This window comes from Chiroxiphia lanceolata, chromosome 2 (genome assembly GCF_009829145.1).
Source record: "Chiroxiphia lanceolata isolate bChiLan1 chromosome 2, bChiLan1.pri, whole genome shotgun sequence".
Classification (NCBI taxonomy): Eukaryota; Metazoa; Chordata; class Aves; order Passeriformes; family Pipridae; genus Chiroxiphia; species Chiroxiphia lanceolata.
This window is the reverse complement of record NC_045638.1, coordinates 73,869,656-73,892,843: the sequence shown is the minus strand read 5'-3', so window position 1 is coordinate 73,892,843 and position 23,188 is coordinate 73,869,656. Positions and strand designations below refer to the sequence as shown.

Sequence of the window (23,188 nt, the reverse complement as noted above, 5' to 3'; positions counted from 1 at the left end):
AGTCTTTTCCTGGTGCTGATTTCAAAACCTGGAAGTATTTAAATCAAACACCAAGAAAAGAGAAACAAAATGGAAAGATCTGGCTTATTAAATAAAGTTTTCAGGAATCTCTTGCTCCACTCTCAAAAACAAACTCCCCCAGACCATTTGAGAAAGAAGGTTGTAACCAGTCTTGAAAAGAGAGTGGTAGCAGCCCTTATGGAAGTCCAGAGATGTCCTGCACCTCCTCCTTGTTATCTGAGCCAACACGGGGTTCTAAAGCCTTCTATTCTTTAGAAGGAAGGTTCAGTTTTTAGTAAACCCTTTACTGTGTCTTGGCAGTGGTCAGAGTTATTTGTTTGTCTGAAGTGCAAGGTCGTATTATTACTTCTCTTGGGACATTCATCGTTGGATGACCTGTGTTCTTCATAGACCTAGAAGGAAGTCAACAGGTCATCTCAGAATCTTTTAAGGAATGTAATGAGCTCACTAAGCCTTTCAGCAGTGACATCTTCTTCCCTTAGTTCGCTGGCTGGCTAATGCAAGGTCCTCCCAGAAGTCATAGAATTGGAGAATGGTTTCAGTTGGAAGGGACCTTAAAGATCATCTAGTTTCACCCCACTGCCATGGGCAGGGATGCCTTCTATTGGACCAGGTTGTTCAAAGACCCACCCAACCTGGCTTTGGCTACCAGCACATCCTAAAATAGTGGGGATCATATAATAGCTTATATATTATTGGGAATAATCATATCAGTAGTTAGGGATAGCTATCTGTGTAGAGGTATGTGCAAATATATGCAGGTGTTTGCATTTCAGCAACTAATGCTGAAATCAAGCACAGTGTTCTGGGAAGATGTGTGTACTGTCTTTACTTTCTGTTACTGGCATAGTTTTAGTGAGCTGCACCAGGGCAGATAGCCTTCAGATAGCCTGATACGGCAGTCTAATTAAATTGTCTTGTCAATTATGTTGTTTTAAGAACATTGAATGTTTCACAAACATTCAATGTTGTTTTAAGAACATTGAATGTTTCACAAACATTCAGTGTTGTTTTAAGAACATTGAATGTTTCACGAACATTCAATGCTTTCTTTTTGTTCAGTCTGTATAGAGAAAGTTACAGCTTTAAATTAAGATGGTCTGGATCACTTGTTACACCTTTGAACTTAATAGTCATGATGTTGTGATACTACTTCATTTAAATACCACTAAAAAAGACCAAAAAAACCCCTGTGCTTTGGGGGATAAGTACACTCTCTCATCACTGATTTTTCAAAGGTGGAGTTACCATGACATTTCAGTCAAGTTTTGCAACAATTTACCCAAGATGTCACTAAGGACTTTCCCTGTTCCAAAAGATTGTTTTAGATTAAGCATTCTAGACATACTTCAGTTCTTGATGCAACTGATCATAGCTGTGAAAGCTATGGCAATATTACAGGTCTTTATTGATTCTAATACACGAGTATACATTAAAAAATTGAAAATGCAATCAAAGATACTGCATTTTAAGGAGTACAGTTGATTTCATGTTACTATTGAGCATTGCATGTTTAGGATAACAGCAAACTTGAGGCTCCTGAAATCTCAAATTCTACCTCCTCAAAGGAAAAGCAAAGTCAGCTTTACTCAGATCAGCATTGAAAATTGTGCCTGTCCTCCAACCAAAATAACAGGACTTCAAGGAAAACATATACATTTATGAGAAAAGGTATTTTTTTATCTTCTTTAATAATACTCTTTTGTTACCATCTGCTGTTGTCTTGACAGCACATTTGACTAATGGCTGAGAGCAATATAGCAGTCTCATCAGACTTGCCTTTTTAGGGCAAGTCATTTTACTACTTCTGAAGTGTCTGCAGTAAGCCATCAACATGGGTTATTGGGTTCTTAATACTGTATAATTAGGATATATGTATGATTCTGCTCTTTGTCCAGCTTGCACCTTGCATTCCTAATTCCTATTCAGAGACCTTTTTCATAAGAATGGGGATAGATTGTGTTTTTTTAAACACTAGCATTTCAGTAATACAGGAAGTATGTATAGATCGTTGCTTTCTTATTCCTGTAAGTGAAGGTTAATCTTAAATCTGAGACAAATGAAATTTCTGTGCTAAAAGAAAATATCCCTCCCTTTCCTTAAGTATGGTACTGTGTATCTCTGTTGTTTTCTGGTAAACCTAATGATTGCCCAACTGTTCTCAGTTTTGGGATTGTCTTGTGGTAATCTATTTAAAACACAGAGGGGAATCTTAATATTTTTATCTGGGATTTTTGGTGTCGTTATACAATGTCTCTTACCCAACACTTTAATTTGGAGTATTTTGAAATTATGGGTAAATTCTGGCAATTCTTATCTGGATCTGTATTCAGAATTTCTTTTTCATGTCTGAATCATAGGTTAACTTGCAGCCAGTTCAATCAGTAACCCAAACCAAGCATTTCTTGTTACTGTTTGCTCAGCTGAGTCCAAAAATATGCTAATAACAAATCCATTCAGTTCTCCATTCCAACAAAAAATGCAAGTGTGCCTAAGCATGCCAGTAAATTCCTGTCTCAGGTTGCTTATATACTTGGCATCTGTGTCTGCATGTATGTCTTTGAGCATGCCAGACCTTTATCTGTGATGAATGCAAAATTGATTAAAGGCATTGCATTGTCAGATAATCATTTTTGGACATGCATGCTGATTCATGCATTTTCTTCAATACTATCATCAAACTGATGAACAAGTGCCGGAAATTTTTCTCATTTTTCCAGCCCATGTTTTCAGCAGATATTTGCTGCATCCACTCTTGGCTGACAGACTTACTTCGAGGTCCATGCCTATCCAGAAATCAGCTCCTCATGCAAATATCTGAGAGTTGAGGCCATCTGTGAAATCTGCTTCTCATCTATCCATCATTAGGGTTTATTGATTGTACTGTCATTTTCAGGTATAATCTCTGATCAGGGTCAGTCTCTTTCCCATGAGTACTGCGGCTTTCAGCTCACTATGTAAATGATGAGCATGGACTCAAAGAGTCATTTTGCACAGTGTGCAGAAAATCCTAATTAACAGCAGAAGTGACTAGACTAAAATAATTTTTATGGCTGCATGTAAAATCCTGTTTTCATTTAAATTGCAGCTTCATAAGGTTTTGGAAAATTTAGTCGAGCTGTAGGAGTACAGTTTTGGATGAGTTCACTACAAACTTATCTTACAGCCATGTCTGCACTTAGTTTATTTTTCCCGACGGTTGTGTTTTTATTCATGTGGTGAAACATTCTAAAAAATAATACAGGTTTAGTAGTTAGCAGAAGATTACTCCTTGGCACTTGAATTTGTCTTGGCAGGTTGAGCTGCTTTGTGGTTTATCCATCTCTTACTTGAGTAAGCGGCAATCGAACTAATATTATTTACAGGGGCTTAGGAGTCGACAAGTACTTTTGATGTGTCTCCCATATGCAGATTTTTAATAGGGATGAAGATCCTACTGAAACTTTATGTCAAATATCAAGGTATTTCTTAGCTAGTTTAACTGTCTGCACAAACACGATCCTCCCTGTGAATTAACTTACACCGAAGGAACTTCGAATCCAATTACAACGTGTTGAGACCTTTGGGAAGATTCAAAGATTATCACACACAAACAGACACACACACACACTTGATCTGCAATAGTGTTCTTCCTGAGAAATAATCTTCCTGTCAGCTTCTTCTTATTGATCAGAGGAACAGCATAGTTGTCCGTATGCATATCTGTTAAATACTCTGCTTGTGTTTGCAGTTGATAAAAATTTCAGGAAAAGAGTTCCAAGACTTCTTTAAAACTAGACAGTTGGGTCGCAATTCAGTTGGCTAAAGATGGGTATCTGGGCCCTACGGTTTCCTATCTGGCCAGTAGCTGTTACTGTAAAAGGACAGGGGTCTCCCACATTTGGTACCTTCGTGTAGATGACTCAGAAACTCTAAGGCACTCTGACTTCCCAATGCCAAAATACTTCTTGAGCATTTTCAACAGCAAAATATGCATGTGTACATTAATTTGATGAATAACAGCTACTGTAAATAAGAGCCATGATTTAAGGGACTACTTTGTAAAAAGATATTTATGTGTATAAACACAAATATATTCTATATGTTGGCATTCTTCCCCTTTTTCACCTGTAATCTTGTAAATTTGGAATCTGAATTCATCAGGAAATTATTGGTAAAGGCAACGGTTCAAAGTGGTTTGACTTTATAAAGCCCTCCAGTTTCTGGAAATGCATGAAATACATATGCTGCCCTAGTTTACCCCATTGATTCAAAATTACCAAGTTGTCATTTTGCAGTGCGTAAAAATGTAGTGTTAAAAATGGAAAATATGTGTGTATGGCAATTTAAAAAGTGTGCATGGGCAATAGGTAATCATTTCTTTTTTAATTCTCTTCAATTGTATGGTATGCTACAAAAACAATGACTGCATGAAACCGGTAAGTTAACTAAAACCATTAGTGAGAATATTTTTACTACTTTATCTGCAACTGTGAAAAAAGATGAAAATGCATACCTGACAATAAGTGGCTTGTCTGAAGGTGGTTGTAATAAAAAGCTGTCTCTGCAATCAGCTGCAACAGACATCACATAAAAGTTGTCCGATCTTGATACAAATCTCATGATTCAGAGATACTTGACTTTCAGTAACTCTGTTCATCCTTTTGAATAGCTTATTATTATAGATATAATTCTAAAGGAGATGCTGGCATGTCTTTTCCTACTGTTAGTTTTAGATGTAAACTCATTTAGTATTAAGTACATGAATTACCCTTTTTCACAATCTAGGTCCCTCATGAGATAAAAATGCTCCAGGTTTTTGTCACAAGAAAGCAGACAACTGGTGATATCATCAATAGTTACAGCAGATTAAGGAAACAGGGTGATTTAGAATGGAAAGAAAATGTTATCTCTTTTTTTTCCCCGTAAAACAGCCTTACACTATATCATTATTCTCTAGAATCAGTTGGCATGAACAAATGAGAATCTTAAACCGAAACTGTGTGTTGATAATAGCATGAACACAATTCAGGTATATAAAAATGTCTGAAAGATACTCAAAGTAGTTTCATTTATCTACTTATAATGGGTATTAAAATCATAACAATTTTCTGATAACAGTTCTGGGAAATGGTATACTCTTACAGTATGGGAAATAAGTCTCCTGTAACATGGAAGGAATGGCTTTATGTAATAGAATAGAATCATAAAATGATTTGGATTGGAAGGGACCTTAAAGATCATCTAGTTTCACCCCACTGCTATGGGCAGGGACACCTTCTGCTAGACCACATTGCTCAAAGCCCTATCCAGCCTGGCCTTGGACACCAGTACATCCCAAAAGAGTTAGGGGTCACATGGTAACCTATATATTATTGAAAATAAACATGTTAATAGTTAGGGATAGCTATTTGCATAGAGGTGCGTGCAGACATACGCAGGCATTTGAGTTTCAGCAACTAATGTGGAAATTGCTGTGGCTGTGCTGCCAATATAATTGTTAGGCACAGCAAGCACAGTGCTCTGGGAAGATGTGTGTGCTGTCTTTACTTACTGTTACTGACATAGTTTCAGTGTGCTGCACCAGGACACTCATAAACATGACATAATTTGAAGAGGAGTTTTGAAACAGTTTATACAATCACAAGACTAATTAAACAACTGACATAAAATTCTGTATTTCTGATCATGTGTTTTTGCCAATATACTTTAGTATTTCATGTTATATATTCTCTATGCTGATAGCTGTATTGAAGAACTGCCTTGTACTGAGAAATGCTTGCATTATTATGAAAAGTTTATTAGTAGATTCTGAAATTAGAGTTTGAGTTCTTACTAGAGCAGCAAAAAATGGAAAAGTTTAAATTTCTTTTTCATGCATTATGTTTAGTATTTCATTATAAGTAATGTTTCAAAATAATCTATGAGGACCAGATGTTTACTTGAATGATGATGACTCTATGAAAATTAAATTTATGATACTTGTAAACATCACAAAGTGCTCAGATGCTGATCCAACAGAAAATATTGAAGTGGAAGTAGTTGAAATGCTTTTGTGTCCAGGGACAGGATTCTGTAGGTAGATGCAGGTCAGCTCACCTCTACAAACTGAGCAAAATAATAACTTCTGTTTCACAATAGTTGAGTCTTACATATTCACTATTCAGCTGAGAACTGAAGAAATTTTGGTGATACTGCAGGTTAATACTGAGGTGACATTTCTAACTTGTTATCTAAGCAAGACAATTTTCATTACTTTACAATTTTAAAGTGGTACTGTTAACTTTTTCTAAGCAGTGTTGAAATTTCAGCAATTGTCTCTACTCATTCTAAAATCATGTAAATGAACAAGCCTCTGTTCCAAACCCCTTCAGTTCTCAAGGAAAGTGGAAACTTCTCTAAGCTTACAATAATTGGTAGTAGCAAGTATTTTTCACCTACTCCCATGGAATACTGAACATCACACTCCTTTCTGATGAGATGCTCCTGTTCAGGGATAAAAGAAGTAGCTTTTGCTTGTCTAATGCTAAAATGGCTGTTATTTTCTTTGACTTCTCTGTTATTTTTGTGTCATCTTTTCTTGGGAACTTTAAAGCTTGATTAATAAAAACTGTAAATGTTATTATATTGTCTTCTCATGGGAGTTATCATCAGTCATCATTCTTTACCTATGCAACACAGCCATATATAACTTGAGTAATTGGAGGTACTGATGGCATTGTCAGGTTGTCCTCTCAACTATGTATTTTATTTTTAGGCCATTGAAACATAATTTTCAATGGATTTGTTGACAGCTAGCTATTCTACAAAACACTTAAGTATTTTAGAATTTTGAGTTGAATTTCAGATTGTGTCTAGGAGTGTACCTTTCCACCTAGGTGTTTAATCTTCTTTCTTTCATATTTCTGCCTGTTTATCCATGTATTATCCTATTTCATTATCTGCAGTTGTTCCTTGCCAGTGTGCTTCACCACTGTGCTCCTTTTGTTTGCTTTTCTCATTCTGTTTCTTGGTTTCTTTTTTGCATGTTGTTCCCATGTCTTCATCTCTCTTACCTCTTATAAAGCAATCTTGCCACTTCTCTTTAGATGACTTTTCCTTTCTCTTCATTACCTGAGAATAAGACAACTGAATTTTGAAAGTCCAGTGAAAAGCTGTCCATCCTCATTTCATAGCAAAATTCTGTAGTGAGTTCCAATAACTAATGTAATTACTAATCAGAAGCAATCCTATCAGACAGTTCAAACAAAAAACACCATATCTTTGTTTTTCTTTACAAACACAAAACAAGGCCACAGTAACTGTACAAGGGGAGAGGATCTACCAAAATGCTCAAGCTTAAGCTTTCCCGTTATATTCCTGCAAAGCTGAGAATAAAATCCTAAAAGCAATTTTGTAAGATCTTTTTTTTTTTCTCCATTCTAGAAATGCTAGGCTTATTCTGTATTCTCTGTAGACTCCTTGTATGCTCCTCTAAGTAGTTTGGAGTGAGCTGCTACTGTCAAAACCAACTGATTAGGCCTACTCCTGAACTCTTCCTGAACATCTTTGTGGGACAGTACAGGAAAAAGGCTGTGGATCATTCTATGATAGCTGTCTAATTCCAGAAACTATTTTTTTGTGAAGATTTATGGCATCTCCTTTGGCATGAGATTGCATTTGCCACTGTGACAGGAAATAGACTGTTTGGTCCTTTGGCACATTCGAAAATGTGCCACCACCAGAAGGGTGGACCAGAAGGACTGGTCCAGTATAGTCCCAAGGATCCTGAAAAATAAGGTACTAGAAGTGGATTGGCCTGGTAGTGCTGTTACAGTTAGTTAATCCTGTACAGTTAGTTAAGCCTGACACTGAAATTCTCTGGAAAAGAGGGTTGCTGAGAGAAGGCTAAGTATGAAGGGAATTGTAGTCATGCACTGCTAATGCACTCTTTACGAGAAATTGTAAAAGCAGATATCTCACATGTGTTGCATAGGTAAAAAGACAAGTTCTGTTGTGGAGTTCATTGAAAGTCACAGTCTTATAACAAATCCCATGTATTTGTAAATATTGGATGTTTGGAATATTGCTATTAAAATATATCACACCTGTTTAAAGTACTGTGAGTACAGGATACATACATAGGTAAGAGTGAACATCATAAACATTAGCAGATGTCAAGGACAGGTTAAATGCTGTGGAAGCTGTCCTTTTGAGAGGGGAATATGTGATCTTTGCAAATACATCATATGTTCAAGCTGTCATCCTGAAAAATTATAGGTCACAACCAAATGAATGTAAATTTCATATTGATGTGTTTTGACAGACTGTTTTCTGGATATTTTATTAAGAATTTACGTTGTATATATGGGCTATGTTTCTTAAAGTTCTTGAAAGATTTAAAAAGAATTGCAATTTACCTACTGCAAGTTGAGTAAAAACAAGCTAAATATAATCTGAATCTTCTTAGATTATAAGAAAGAAAATATTGTTTGTAACATCAACTTTTTGTATACAAACTTATAACATGCACAAATCCAAATGCAGTCTCATAATGAAGGCTAACGTTTTCACAACAACTAGCAAGGTATCCCTTTTCTCAAGAGTAACTATTATGGGGAAGATTTTGAGAGACATTTACCTGTACTAAATATTACCTACTATGCAACAGGTCTTTAAAATAATTTATGACTTCGTGTATAATGTACATACAGGGTAATATATAATAGACATATACAGTACAGTGGCTATAAATTTTACAAGTCCAGAATTCTTTCCCCAGAACAGAAGCAAAGGAGTTATTTTACACAGGAGAATACTGAATTTTATTTAATATAACTTGGAAAAAATATAGATGACCTAGCCACCTTTTTGATCATAGGCTAGAGAAAAGGATAGGAAAGTGGGAAACCAAATTCAGAGTGTTACTAGCTATGGAAACATACTACTTCATCTCACAAGAGAATGCCTTAAAAGCCAGAGTGTAGATTAATATTAGATAGGTTCGTTCTCAAGCCAGTCTGTTCATGCTGGATCACTGTGCAGTAAAGAATAATAGATTTATATATAACAGAGAATAATAACAGGGGACACTGTAGTATAATCAGAAAAATACTTCAGACAGAAATATGTCCACAGAAATTTGTTCCCTGAGATGATTAGTGGGGACTGGCTCATGTCCAGTTTTCCACGCCTGAGACTCTTCAGAAAGATAAGTTGCATCCCTGCTACATATAAGCAGGAATGTACCATGATGTAGCAACTACTCAGAACTTCGAATGTTCACAACTTAGGCTTCTGTGTTCTTGCACTACTTGCCTCTTGAATGCCTTGTGCTGTTTATACAAGCCATTGGTTTGTGATAATTGCCTTGATGTGATGTTGCTGTAACTATCACCACTGGTGAAGCTGTGATCCTAGAGTGTTTATTTAGGGTTATCCTGTTTTATGGACAACTTCATGAGCTAACGTGAAATGTTGTCATTTGGCATCTGTAATCATGTTGTACTGCAAAGTTTGAAATAAACCGCTGTCTTGCCAAGGATGATTCTCTTTACCTGTTTTGCTTTCATCAGGTGTTAGTCCTCACTGCACAGGATGTTGGTTGAGAAAATTGAACTTGATTATCCTGTTGAGATGAGATCAGGATTGGATCTAGAGCCTAGGATATCTGACACCTGCTTTTCCATTTTCTGGGCACTTTTCCCTACTGAATAGAAGAATGATACTTCTCTGTAGAGTGTGCCAAGCTTCAGCTCATACCTGAGGAATGGCCTCAACCTAAGTTTATCAGATCTAAGTCTTTTCATAGTCACTTGTAGAAAATGTAACTGCAAATCATCCACATTGAAAACAACTAAGCTTACAGGGGATATATTCAAGGGGAGTTCCCCTTTGTCTTGGAGTAGTAGATGAGGTCTGTTTGTTTGGCTTTCTCTGCATAATGTTTATAACTGGCAATTGTAGTGCATAGCTCTCCTAAGAGATTCGTGGACTGCCAAGGAAGATTTGTGGATTCCTTGAATGGTTCCATCAGCTGAATGTACATTTTATAGGTAGGACTTGTTCTAATGATGTGTATATGTTCTTGCATAGACAGGATAATGTTCTTTGGCATTCCTGAGGCATCATCTGTATTACTGTTAGAATGACAGTCTACATTGTGATGCATGCCCTGCTCACTACTAGAGGTGACAGCTATTCTTCGGTAACAGAAGCCCATACAGGGACAACGGTTCAGTCTTGAACTCTTAGGTAGAAATTAATTATGCCTTTGCTCACAACATAAAAAGGAGGACTCAGAGAGGTGTTTGGGTTGCCGGTATCTCCAGTGCTGTATTTATGAGAAATTTTCAAAATACCACAGCTCCATCTTGCCTGAAAGTCTGTCTTTGACAATAGCTTACAACAAGTGTCTAGTAAAGAATATAAGGTCAGGAAATGGCTAGCTTTTGATGATATTCCCTAGAATATTCTCCTGCACTCTTTGCGTATTTCAAGAGCCAGATGCCATGCCTTTTTATGTGAGTTTTGGACAGATTTGTCTTCCAGGAATTTATCTGCCTTCATTTTTCAATCTGGTTAAATTTTTAGCATATGGGCTGTCCAGCGGCATCATTGCATTTGATCTGCTTACTCTTTGCACTGAAATGATGCTGTATGTGGTGTGTTTTCAGTAGTTTCATGCTCCAAGAAGTCCTTCTGTGAATAGTGAAGGATGTCAGGCCCAATCCTTTTCTCCCTCCTTGCTCTGGGCCTGGCATTTAGTCAAAGAATCCTCCTTAGGGTCAGCAAATTTTCTACTATCCCCTGGAAGTTAAACTGTAATTCAGTCTGAAGTAATTTGTGAAGTATCTTCCTTGCCAAGTCTGAAATGTGATCAGTCGGTGGAGGCAATGGTATCAAATGTTTCAGTCGCAAGTAGCTGGACTTTTGTTTCCCAGGCTTGACATCTTGAAGCACACACAGCAAAAAAATAATGCTGCAGTTTTCAGTGTGGCTATCTAGACTGGAGTCATTCCATTGCAGATCACATATATTAATAAGATAAACATTGCTTTGACTAGGACTGCATGCCAGCTGGTGGTAAATGACCATCTCTGTTCCTGAGAGTGATGGCAGAAGCCAGTTTTAGGTGGTTGGGGACGGGTGAGGGAGGGATGGGGTTTTTGTCGTTGTTGTTTGGTTTTCTGAAACTCTGTAGTGAAGGAAGAAAAGAGAAGGAAAGAATGGTTTCTGTCTGCTGCCTAGGAGGTCCTGTTCTAACAGCCATTTGTGTTTTTGTAGCCTACCGTGAATAAATGAAAAATTTGTGCTGTTTTAGATGTCTTCTGGAAAACAAATTAGGCCCTTGGGATCAGCAGTAGAGTGCTATTCCTCTTTGCTAAACAGGAAAGTCCTTTACCCTGTCCTAGAATAACAGTTGTGTCAGCAATATGAATTTACCAGTCCCTGGACCAGATCATGCCTGACGAGAGGACTGACTCTGGGAAAGTTCCTAGAGTGTAGAATTGTTATTAGATGTTTCTTGAGGTTTTGTGGCTGACATTCTGCCAGCTTACATGCATTTCCTTCTTGTCCTTCATTCTCACTTGCGTATTCTTATATTGTGTAAATATGTAAAAAGGTAACAGTGCTCAGAACTTCACGTCTGTGAGTATAAAATAGTCTCATTTTCCTGACAATGCATAATTAACAGATGTAGTATAGTAGACAATTAGTGATGTAAGATAAGTAATGTATTCTTGCATCCAAAGATCACAAAAGTAATTACAGTATATAAAAAGAGATATGAATATTACTTCATATTTTTACACAGTTTAAATAGCTGAAGGAAGTGACATTAAACCATAACCTGTTAAATATGGGGGACTTAACTACCCCGGTATGTACTGGAAGAGCAATTCTGCTAGGCACAAGGCAGAATGTGTACAGGACAGAGAGGTACTGATGTGATTACTAAAATGAAAACAGTGTCTCCCTAAATAGTCCAGAATGGCCATCTTATCCAGGAGTTACTGTTTTTCCCACCATTGTGGATTAGCCCCAGTAGGCAGCTAAGCACTCCACAGTTGCTTCATCCCACTCCCCAGCAGTATGGGGAAGAGAATCAGAACAGTGGAAGTGCGAAAACCTGTAAGTTGAGATGAGCAGAGTTTAACAGCAAAAGCTGTGTGCACAAGCAAAGCGAAATAAGGAATTATTCACTACTTCACATTGACAGGTGGATATTTAGTCCTTTCCAGGAAAGCAGGGCTTCATCATATGTTATGGTTGCTTGGGAAGACAAATGCCATAACTCCAAATGCCCCCCCGCTTTTCTCGTTTCCCCAAACTGTTATTCCTGAACACAGCATTGTATAGTATGTGATATCCCTTTGGTCAGTTGGTGGTCAGCTACCCTGCTGGTGTCCTCTCTGAGTTTTTGTGCACCTCCAGCCCATTCACTGGGAAGCTAGTGTGAAAAACAGAGAAGGCCATGACGCTGTTCAGCAAGAGCTGAAATGCTTACCAAACCACTGTTTTGGTCTCAGATCCAAAGCATAGCACCATATGAGCTGCTGTGAAGAAAATTACTTCCATCCCAGGCAAAAATAGTACACTCACTTATCATCAACCCACCTTGGCCAGCTATTTGTGTATGAACGTTTTATCAGTGTAGGTCTTTGGCTACTCTATGCTGTGAGCTTAATCTCTTTCCACCTGTGAAGTTCTATAAAGAGACAGATTACCACCAGCTGCAACAAAGATAGGCTGTTGACATCTTTTTTGTGTTGCGTCATTTTCTCTCTGTTCTTTCTCCATCATTTTTTGAAGCAGAATATATCAGGTTTTGCAAAACCTGAGCTTTCTTTGCCAAGTTACATGGTTTCTGGATAGCAGGTCTAGTTTGATATTTTTCTGTAATCCCTATGTTTACAACCTTATGCATTCAGGACCTCTTTCATGAGCTATAGTAGCCTTCTAAAGCAGAAAAGGAGTGAACAGAGTGATACTATAGGTACAATTGTGTAAATAATTGCTTAAATTTTTCCACCTATTGGGAGTCTCCTATCCGACTGAAACTTGGTTAAGAATACTTAGTAATTCCAGCACACTGACAATATCGGCAGAATTGATAAAAAAGTTTCTAAACTTCTACAATGGTTATTGTTAATTTCATTCACAGTTTTCAGTAACTAGTTTGTTACTGCAAAGACATGCAGGACTGATGCTGCATTTGTTTGACAAAGCAGATTTCCTCAGGGAGTTTTAAAATCTAATTTCGCTTACTTACTGAGTGGGGCAGAGCTCTGTGAGCTTGCTCACATTGTGAATGTACATCTAGAGGGTACCTAAAAGAACGAAACGGAGAGAGCTCCTCTACATGCATGTATTGCTTAAATGGATATTCATAGTCTTTCTTTACCTCTCCTAAAGAATTCCTTCTTGTAGGAGACATGGGTTTAGAAGGACTTGAGAATACAATGACAATCACTGCCTTCCCCCCACCCCCTTTTTTTTTTCTTGTGCTTAAGTCACTATGCATACATTGCCAAAATAGATTTCAGAATTCCTTGCGCTGGTTCATTACATAGGTTAATTAATCCTACCTGAATAAAGTAGGGTGTTCGTTTACATTGATATCTAGTTACAATAGAAGTTATTTCACTTCTATGGAACTTTGTTTAGTATAGCACAGTCTTCTGCCTTTCTGTAAACTGTAAACTGCTTCTTTTTAAAGACTTTTCTCTTTTTATTTTAGTGTCCTATGTAAACCTGAACTAAGTTGCTCTCATTTGACTTAGAAACATCTGACTAGTTTCTAACATTTTAGAAGTAATCTTCCTATCAAAAGTTGACAGTTTTCAACTTTCATTTTAATACTGCTATCACTTTGATAGCAGTATTTGAATTCTCATGAAATTGGATGCTAAACTAAAAGCTTCTTTGCATTCTGTCAGTCTTTAGCATTGTTGCTTGTAACTTTTGTTCTTTGATGCTTGTGAAAGCTTTAAATGTGGCTTTTTGACATTGATTTTGTTGTTATTGTACCCCAAGAAGTAAAAATGAGATAAATTCTTAAGTTCTCACAGTATGTGTCATGAAGGCATGAAAAGAACCAGTAAAGCAAATTATCGTATACTTTTGACTAGGGATAGGGTTTGATACTTTTGCTTTCAAATTTTAGATCAGTTCTATTCTAGTTTATATCAGTTTCATTCTAGATGCATGACATTATGTGCCCCTGCACATGGAAAATTACATCAATAAAAATGATTTTGGTATTTAAAGGTTCCTCAGATTTCCAGAAAGCTTTCAAGAGATTCCCTAACCAGAAATTTAAGAAACTAAGCAGCCATGGCACAAGTAGTAGGGTACTGAAAGAATGAACAGATGTCTAAAACTTAAAAAACAGAGAGTAGGAATATATGCTAAAGTTTTGCAGTGGAGAAGCATTGTCTTTGGAGATCTGCAATAGTCTGTGCTGAGGCCTGTTAACATAGATCTTGCACAATGCACATGGCATATATTATCATAGAAAAGACCTGTAAAAAGGACTGTGAAGGGACTTGGAAGTCTGATACTTGAAAAGAAATAAGAAGTAGGATCAATTGAGTAGCTTCAGAAGGACCTTCTGATTCTGAGTGATGAGACAGTAGAATGGCAAATGAAATCCAGGTTACAGAAGTGTAAGGTATGTTAGAATAGACTAGAACAGAATAGTTCAGTCAGAAGGGACCTACATCAATCGTCTAGTCTGACTGCCATGTTGTCCTTCTGAAAGAGAGAAAGTCCCTCAGAATTTTTCCTTGATGCTTTCTTTACTGCATCAGAATACTTTTAAAATTAATCTAAGGAGGTTCACTTCTTGGTGTTCTTTGTTGGCCTTATGCTTCTCAAGCTAGCTCTGTATTGTTACATACTCAGCGTCAAAAAGGATGTTCATTCTTTACCTTTGTATGTGTAAGCCTTATGAAAAGTGTCCCAAACTCTTAATTTCCACTGTGGGAAGTGGGTTCTGTTGTTTCAGTGTAGGAATTTGTTCTGACATATATCATCATATGATACCAGCACATGACAGGAGAGTTGGAACTACATGATCTCTAAAGTCCTTTCCAACTCAAACCAACCCAATCTGTGATTTTACCAGTACTTGAGTGACCTCAGTAGCCATGTTCTTTAACATTTTACCTCAGACATCTTGCTGTAAGGTCATATATCTAGTGCTGCACCACTTTCAAAGTCTACAGTTGCTGTTGTACTGGAACTTTTCAGTGCACCGCCGTTTACTTGGTGGTTGGGCAGTGCATGCCATCAGCTGTTGTCGGAATACTTATGTGAGCATGTGAGCCCATCAAAGAAAGGGGTTTCTAGTCGATATATATGTTAGATAGAAAAGGCAAGTATTTTCTATGTTTATCTCTGCATCTAAGGAACTGTCTGAAGGTGGCGGCAGTACAAAAATGGCAGTGGGTGTGTTGTGTATCTCATGTGGTGTTAGCGGAGCAATTCATTGCAAGGGAAAACTTTGTTCTTTTGTGGTTGGGATAAATATATCCTTCGTTAAAAAGCCCTTGTTAAAAAATCACAAAAGTGAATTGTCCAAGGCAGGAGTACCATTACTGGTCAGGAGAATTTCCCCCCTTGGTTTTGAAAGCTGTAATCATGAGCAGGAGCTTCAAAACTGCAACTAAGCAAGAATATCAGGATAAATAGGTGATTGGAGATATAACAGCCCTTTAGCTGAGAAGCTGTGGAAGATGTTGAATGGCAGTAAAAAAAACATTAGAGATAAACTTAGTTTCTCTGCCTATCTCCAGTGTGCTGTGTTTATGAATGCTGATAGGAGAATTCCCATATGTAGTGCTGAATTAGTTTCACAGACAGGAGCTTGACGAAAAGAGTGTTTATTTTTGTGGCTTGAATTAAATCCTGTGGTAAAAGGCTGTAAAATCATCTACTTTAGTGACAGATGCAGGGTAAATAGTGAATATTTTGGGTTTATGCTACACTTGTTGCATATTTTTGTAAATTAGTTGAAGCAGTTTAAAAGTGAATATGATATGAGGAAATTTTATCTCAAATGGAGTTCAATAGCTACTTGTCAAATCGAATTTTAACATGGATAGTAAAATATAGACAATGGAAGATAATATACTATTTACAATTTGGGAAACTTCAGTTAACCTCTTGATCTTTTGGGAATACAAAGTATAAGGTTGGGGATTACTTTTAACTTTCATTCCTAAGAAGTTGACACACTATGAGCTATCATATATGTCCATCTGTTTGTCTTGCTACTTTTTAGCTTATCTTGCTAATTGTGTCCTTTGCCCTCCTCTGGATCTATTCCCTGAGTCTACATAGAGCTAGTAGTTGACTTAGCATGGCATTTCCAGTAAGAACTTCTGAAAAAACTATTTTAAGGTAGTTATGTTTTTTCATAGAGGAATATAAGTAAACATGTCAGTTTTACTGTTTACTAAGCACAGAAGTGGGACTATGAATCTGTCTCTGCTTGTCATAATTAATTTCTTAATATGTCATTTAAAAGTGTATATAGCCCAAAATATTTTCTATTAATTGGAGGGGGAGGAGGGGTTAATTCTAAGTGGGTGTATAACAATCATACTGCAAGTAAATATGAATTAGGTTGATACATTTTCTCTATATTTTTGGTAAGCCATAAAATAATTAACAAATGCAAATTACCTGCTTATCTATGCTGCTACAAGAAGAAGATTTAAAGTGGAGCTATTTGACAATGTACAGACCATATACAAATCACTACTCCAAATGCTGGTGATTGCTTGAAAAGAAAGCAAGCTACCTAAGGTATGGAGGTATGGACCAAACAGATAATTAAATGGGCTGCAGTCATGCGAAAATTTAAATTTATGTCTACGCTTACTTTTGCCAGTGATCCCACTCCAGTCTAGGTAGTACAAAAAGTATATAGTCTATTTCATGTGTGTATCTCTGCAAGACTGTGGCTTGAGAAACCAATTTTGTCATGGAAATTTGGAGTGTAACAACTAAAGCTTTCTAATTAGCTTTAAAATTATTTAATCAATCTCTGAATGTTAAAACTGATTAAAATTTAAGGGATGTGATTTATGAGGTTTCATCTGGCCTAGGCTGTGAAGTCCCAATGTGCACTATGGATAGACAGACTTGTTTGTGTTATTTAGAAAAATCTCACAGAAATCTTCAGATTTTAGAGGGCATTCATATAAATTAGATGTTTTCTTTGTTTCATTTTTTTTATCGAAGTAAAGGGAATATAGCCTAACTAATCATAATTTGATTGCATATTTCTTTAAATATGTATCTTTCTGTATCACAGTACCTACATATAATGCTTAATACAGATCATTTCATATTGATCTGTGACTGTCTGAGTAAAACATATAGATGTACTATATAGATACTTATATGATTTGTCCACTCTAAGCCATGGTTTGAGGATTAGCCAAGTATGTACCCAAGACTACCCATATAGTTATCTCAGATTATTTGAACATGACTGAAGAAACACCATCACCATCACCAATTCCATTAAGAGAATGCACCTGGTGTTTGCCAGAGAACCAGTAACTGGCAATGAAAGGTGTATAAATCTATTCTCTTCCAGTGAAAGACAAGAGAAGGCTACAAGATCCTTGCAATATAGGAGGATATAAAATGCTACTTGAGAGAAGAGATACAATTTAATGTAGAAGAATATCTTTTTATCTATTGACCTCTTCTATTGAGGTTATATTGTATGATTAAATGGGTGTACTAATTTCCTGTATCAACTTGGGGAACATGTTCCTGGTAAACATTCAGTGTGCACAGATTTATTGCTCACAGAGATAGTCTTCCAAATTAAAGACCATTCTCCTTAACCTATAATTTCTGTGTTAAGCATCAAGACCAGAAGTGATTTCTGCCTATAGCAGATTAGCTACTAAACCAGCAGCACCAAAATGCTCCGTCTTTGTTCAGGGTCTGTCTCCTGTGGCAGTGAGATTTCCTCCATTAATTGATCTCAGAATAAGGTCAGACTTCCCTACAGTACTTTACCAGCTGCTCTTGTCCTGGTCTCTCAATATATGGCCCCTACATGAAGCATCATTACAATCTGTGCCAAGGATTGAACAACTTCCCCAGCAGCAGTCCAAGCACATTTTCATTCAAATTCTTTCAAACAATTTCTGAATATGTAACCTGAAGGTGAGTCATTGTCTTCACTTTTTCACAGTCACTTGGCTATCCGTATCACTGCGGATAGAGTGTTCCTATGTGCTGTTGGATGCTGAATATCACAAATTCAACACTCAGTTTCTGTCTTCCCTGACTTCCCAGTCTTCAGCTAACAACATACTCCTCAAGGACCTTGTAATGAAAATTAGCATGGCTGGAGGCAACTTCTCTTCTAGCCTCGGGTGGCAAAGTGCCAATCCCTCCTTGATTCAGACTTAAAAATTTAAGGAGAACACAAGTATCCAAAAATATTGGTTCTCTTCCTGTACTATTCTCAGGAGAAAATCTGAATATAGTATTGACTGAAACTTTTCTTCCTGAACTATTTCAGTAGCAAACAAAAATGTCATATTTTCTGTTTGCTCAGTCCTGTGGCAATCAGTAGAGATTTTGGGGGAAATTTTAGGAAATATCTGTATGTATTTTCACATACACCCAGGTATGTATTGGACTATGTATCTGTTTTTAAAATGCAGCTTCATTATTTTTTTTTTTCTTCTTTTGGGGCTGTTATGTAGAAGAAAGCCAAGGAGTATTAAATTGTATAAGAAATAAGAGCTACTAGCTATTGATAGTAAACTGATATGTCCTTGACTTAAGAAAAAGTTTAAAATCCAAGCACATCAGGCACAGTTAGTCAGGAAAGAGAAGTACATTGTCTACTAGAGCTTGTTTGAGAATATAAAAATTAAATGGTCTGGTACTGATGGTTTTGCCAAGCCCAGAATCAAATTTTAGGCTTCCTATGAGGCAGGTAAAATCACTCAATTATAAAGTCTAACAACCAACAATTAAAGAGGAGCCCCAAAGATATGTGCGTATTCTGAAAATCCGAAAGGCTTGGCACTGACTACCTGTGTGTTGCTGGTCATCCTTTAAGGCCTTTTCCAGTTAATATTCCAGGAAACATCAAGGTTACTTCCTTAGAAAATTGTACACATACGGTACAGATAGCTGCAAGTCATGGTTATGCAGGTAATTATACTGTAAATAAGAGTATCCTTTTTGTTTTGTATAGTAACAAAATGGATCAACATTTAGACTAATTTTAGTGCTCATCTGCTGGATTAATAAACCCTAACAGTAGATCAGAGTAGATCTTTATCTTAGGAAACGGTCAATGAAATTCTGGAAGTTTTTTCCTGCTGGAGGGGCTGATCTGTGCCTTGAGTTTGTGTTTAGCACTGCAACCATTTTCTAACAGTTGATGGACTGGGTGTTTTGACTGCACAACTAAAAATGAGGCAGCCTGCTTGCGTTGTGTAGTTATCCAAACAGTAAATGAGATGATCATACCAAGTAGGATGCAGCTGTTGACACTTCAGCTGATGCAAAGCCAGTGAAGTGTGAGGAGTAAAGATGTAGAGTAAAATGTTTTGACTAAATAACAAGGAAAGAGACTTTTAACTGTAATATTTGGTTATAGTTAAAAGGAACATATTGTCTACTAGTCAATTACTTTGACTAGTCAATTATTAGTCAATTAGTTTGTCTAGTAATTATGAAACTATTATGAATCACAAGTTCACTAAAGGAGAAACTTGGGTGTTTGTTGATAATGTTTCTTACTAAGATCAAACTAATTGTCTTCTGTTTTGTGCAATGAGAGCAGCTGAGTTGGGCCTGCTTCACTTTGTTGTCCATTTTTGTACTTGGCTTTTCTTTATTTTTTTTCAAAATAGCCTGTCAGAATAGGATGCCGAATTATAATAAACATTGCTCCAAATAGCACTCCAGGAAGAATGTTAGGTGTGCTTTTATTTCTTGTTTAAACTAATTCAACTATTTATTTTGCAAGTATATTTCAGCTTTGGTTAATAAGGTGGGATGTCACATTCTTACAGGCTGCCAAAATTTATCCATTTATATCTTTTAATTTTAAGTCAACACTTATATTGTTGTTTCTCTGCTTGATGAGGTTGCCAGTTGCTCAGCCTCAAGGATAACCATTCAAAATACTAGATAGTTACACGATTCCCATAGTTAATTTACGCATTTCAATCAAACAAGAAATAGCTTATGGTCTGTTCCCTGGTTGATTATAGTTTCTTCTATCTTAAAAGGGCTATACTTAAAATTTGCTTGCTTATGCCAGATGGCAAGTTCCTAATTAAATTCACTTCTCATGTGTCTAATTTTTCTGCTTGCATTTTGACAAAGCAAAAATCTCAGTAGGGCCAACAGATTGTTGGTGTATATTAACAACATTAATAATTGTTATTTTTACAGTCTTTCTTGTGAATGGTAGCTCAAAGAAATCTTATGATTTAAGCTGTGACTTAACCTTTGGTACTAAGGCTCTGCTTCAATAGAAGTTCAAAACTTCAAACCAGATTCTTGAAAATTACTTTTCTGTACACTTCTACTGTTGCTCTTTAAAGGCTGTTTGATTTTTTTTTTCCACAGAAAGTAGGAGAACAAATTGCTATTTTATTGTGGTGGTTGGTGAGAAAAATTGCTTGTCCTTCTTCTACTTCCTTTCCATTGGCCTTCTTTTTGTCTTCCTAGAACACCAGAAGAGGTAAAAACTCCTGAGATCTCAGCTAAATGCCGAGCTTCCATTTTCTGCCTGATGAGGACAATCATCTTGATCCAGAAAAATCACTCTGGATTAAGTACTTCAGCCTGGCATTCTTAAATATGGTTCAGTACAGATTCTTCATGGAGTGATCTTGGGAAATCATCAATTCAATTATATTTTTTAATGTAACTGCGTTTTGCTAACCAAAGAGTGCCCAGACCTTCAAGGTAAGGAATTATTTCTGTGAACTGTTTTGCTGGGTTGACTGTGTACTTGTATGGTACAGGTCTAAACTGATTATTGGCAATTTAAAAGTGAGGGACTCGGACTCATCTCCAGAGTCAAAAATGGAAACACTACAAAATGCTGTATACTTCTAGTTTCCAGAATAATAACTAATGTAGCTGTGGTTTGGGCTGCTTTACTCTATAGCACTAAAAATGCTTTTTATTGCGGCTTTTCTCACCCTCCACCCCATTTCTGGCATTTTGAAATGCTAAGGCTTTTTTTCCCTGGCGTTCTTTTAGTGAGTCATAGGGTGTAGTATGATTTTGATGGCAAAATTAAGAATAATCTACTTCAGAACAGTTTTACAATGGCAACTTGTAAAAGGAAAAATCATTAATCATTCAGTGTTTCATAGCATGGCTTTAAAGGAGAAGTAAAATGCTTTGGAAACATGGCTTTTTCTGGCTACCAAAATAACCACATGAGATAATCAGTATTGGATAAAAGCTTTTCCTATACAGTCTGCAAGACATTAATTTATTCAATAACAGTGAAAATATGTCTGGCTTCAGAGAATTCATAATTTGGTAATAATGTGGTTTATAATGTGCAAATTGTTGAAGAAAAGTGTATACTTTTGTCCATTAGCCAATTCATCATACTGCATACGATGCTCGTGTAAACATAGGTGGGTATGACCTAACCTGGGGGCTTTTTGTTCTTCTTAGTTGCTGTGTTCCTCAGAAGGAAGCAGAGAAGATTGTCATTCCTTAGGAACATTTAAAAATACTCTAAAAAAGACAATTTCAGAAACCGCAAATTTACCATGGTGTATAAAAGCAAAGAAACACAGTGAGGGAGCCTGCAGCTCCAGAAGAACAGTTAAGAGAAGAAATTGTAAGGGCCACAGAGCTGCAAGTCAGGTTTCACAGGTGATAAAATGGAAACCTCCTTGATTCTGGAGAGAGCTTCAGGGCTTTCTGCAACTCATAGAATTACTGAGGGGACAGACATCAGGTCTGGAGGGAAGGGTTCTTTGCGCAAAGAGAAATGGCCAGGAAATTACTTGCTCATAGGCTTTCTTCTATTTATATTCTGTCTTAACTGCTTGATCCCACGTTCTCTATTTTAAAAAATAAAAATTCTATTCTATAATGTAATCTGGTTTACTTTGAGGAGCTCACTGTAAAGGAAAAGTTTAAGCAGATCCCCTTTAAAGTTTCATTTTATATGTGTAAATATAAGAAAAATATCTAGAAATAAATCATGTAAACTCATTTAACTTTCTTATACAGCTGAAACCTTTATTACACCTGATTCCCTTTTACACTGAATATTTATCAAAACCTGTGAACAGAAGCAATCATGTAAAAGGAAAACAATTACAACTTCTTTTTGTCTAGATTATTACTAAATAAAGTTTAGGACATAGGTTCATGTAAAATGAAAACAATTACAGCTTCTTTTTGTCTAGATGATTACAAAATAAAATTTAGGACATAGCTTCTTTATAGTCTTGTTTTGCTCTCTCATTGATTTATACCTAATCTTCATTTCACTTGGATCAAGATTTAATTAGGTAAATGACCAGACTTAACATATTAGCCAAAACATACTTTTGGGTTAACTCCTTCTTCAATTTTATTTATTTTCTTCTGGTTTTCCAGCTTTTAAATTTTAGTTCATTTTTATGGAGGTACTTCTGATGTTTTGTTGCACAGGTTCAGCTTACAAAATAAACTAAAGAAGGTCTCTTTAGGTCTCATAACAAATTATTAAGTATGTATTAATTTATTTATACTAGCTAAACAGCCAGTCTTAACTCGTTCTCTCTCTTTGAGCATACATGCTGATCTGTAGTATGACCATCCCACACTAGCTTTTTCCACTTGTTTAACAGGGAAGAAGCAATGTATTAATACTGTATTGTTTTCCTAAATATTTAACTAGTGTTCCATCTTTTTATCACTGTTATGGATTACTGAAGTTTTAAGAAAATTAAGCTAATGCAGATTCCTGTTATGGAAATAATTTAGTAGTCAGTTGCTCCAAGTATAAAATTACAATCCACTAAATTCTGGGCATTGAGTGTGTCAGGGCATGAGCTCTGGGTTCTGTTGTAATGCCCTGGCCAGAGCCCTATAATCTTCAAATTTCCACTTTTCTTCGTCTAAATCTTCTGAAACAGGAAACCTTTTTCTTGTGTGCCTTAACTCTTTCTTTTTTTTT

At 36.5% G+C, this 23,188-nt stretch overlaps 1 protein-coding gene across 2 annotated transcripts in view; it reads left to right on the top strand.

Annotated features, from left to right (window-relative positions):
* SGCG (sarcoglycan gamma) overlaps nt 1–23,188 on the top strand; it is a 111,230-nt gene that overhangs the window by 5,257 nt on the left and 82,785 nt on the right. The window lies entirely within an intron of this gene.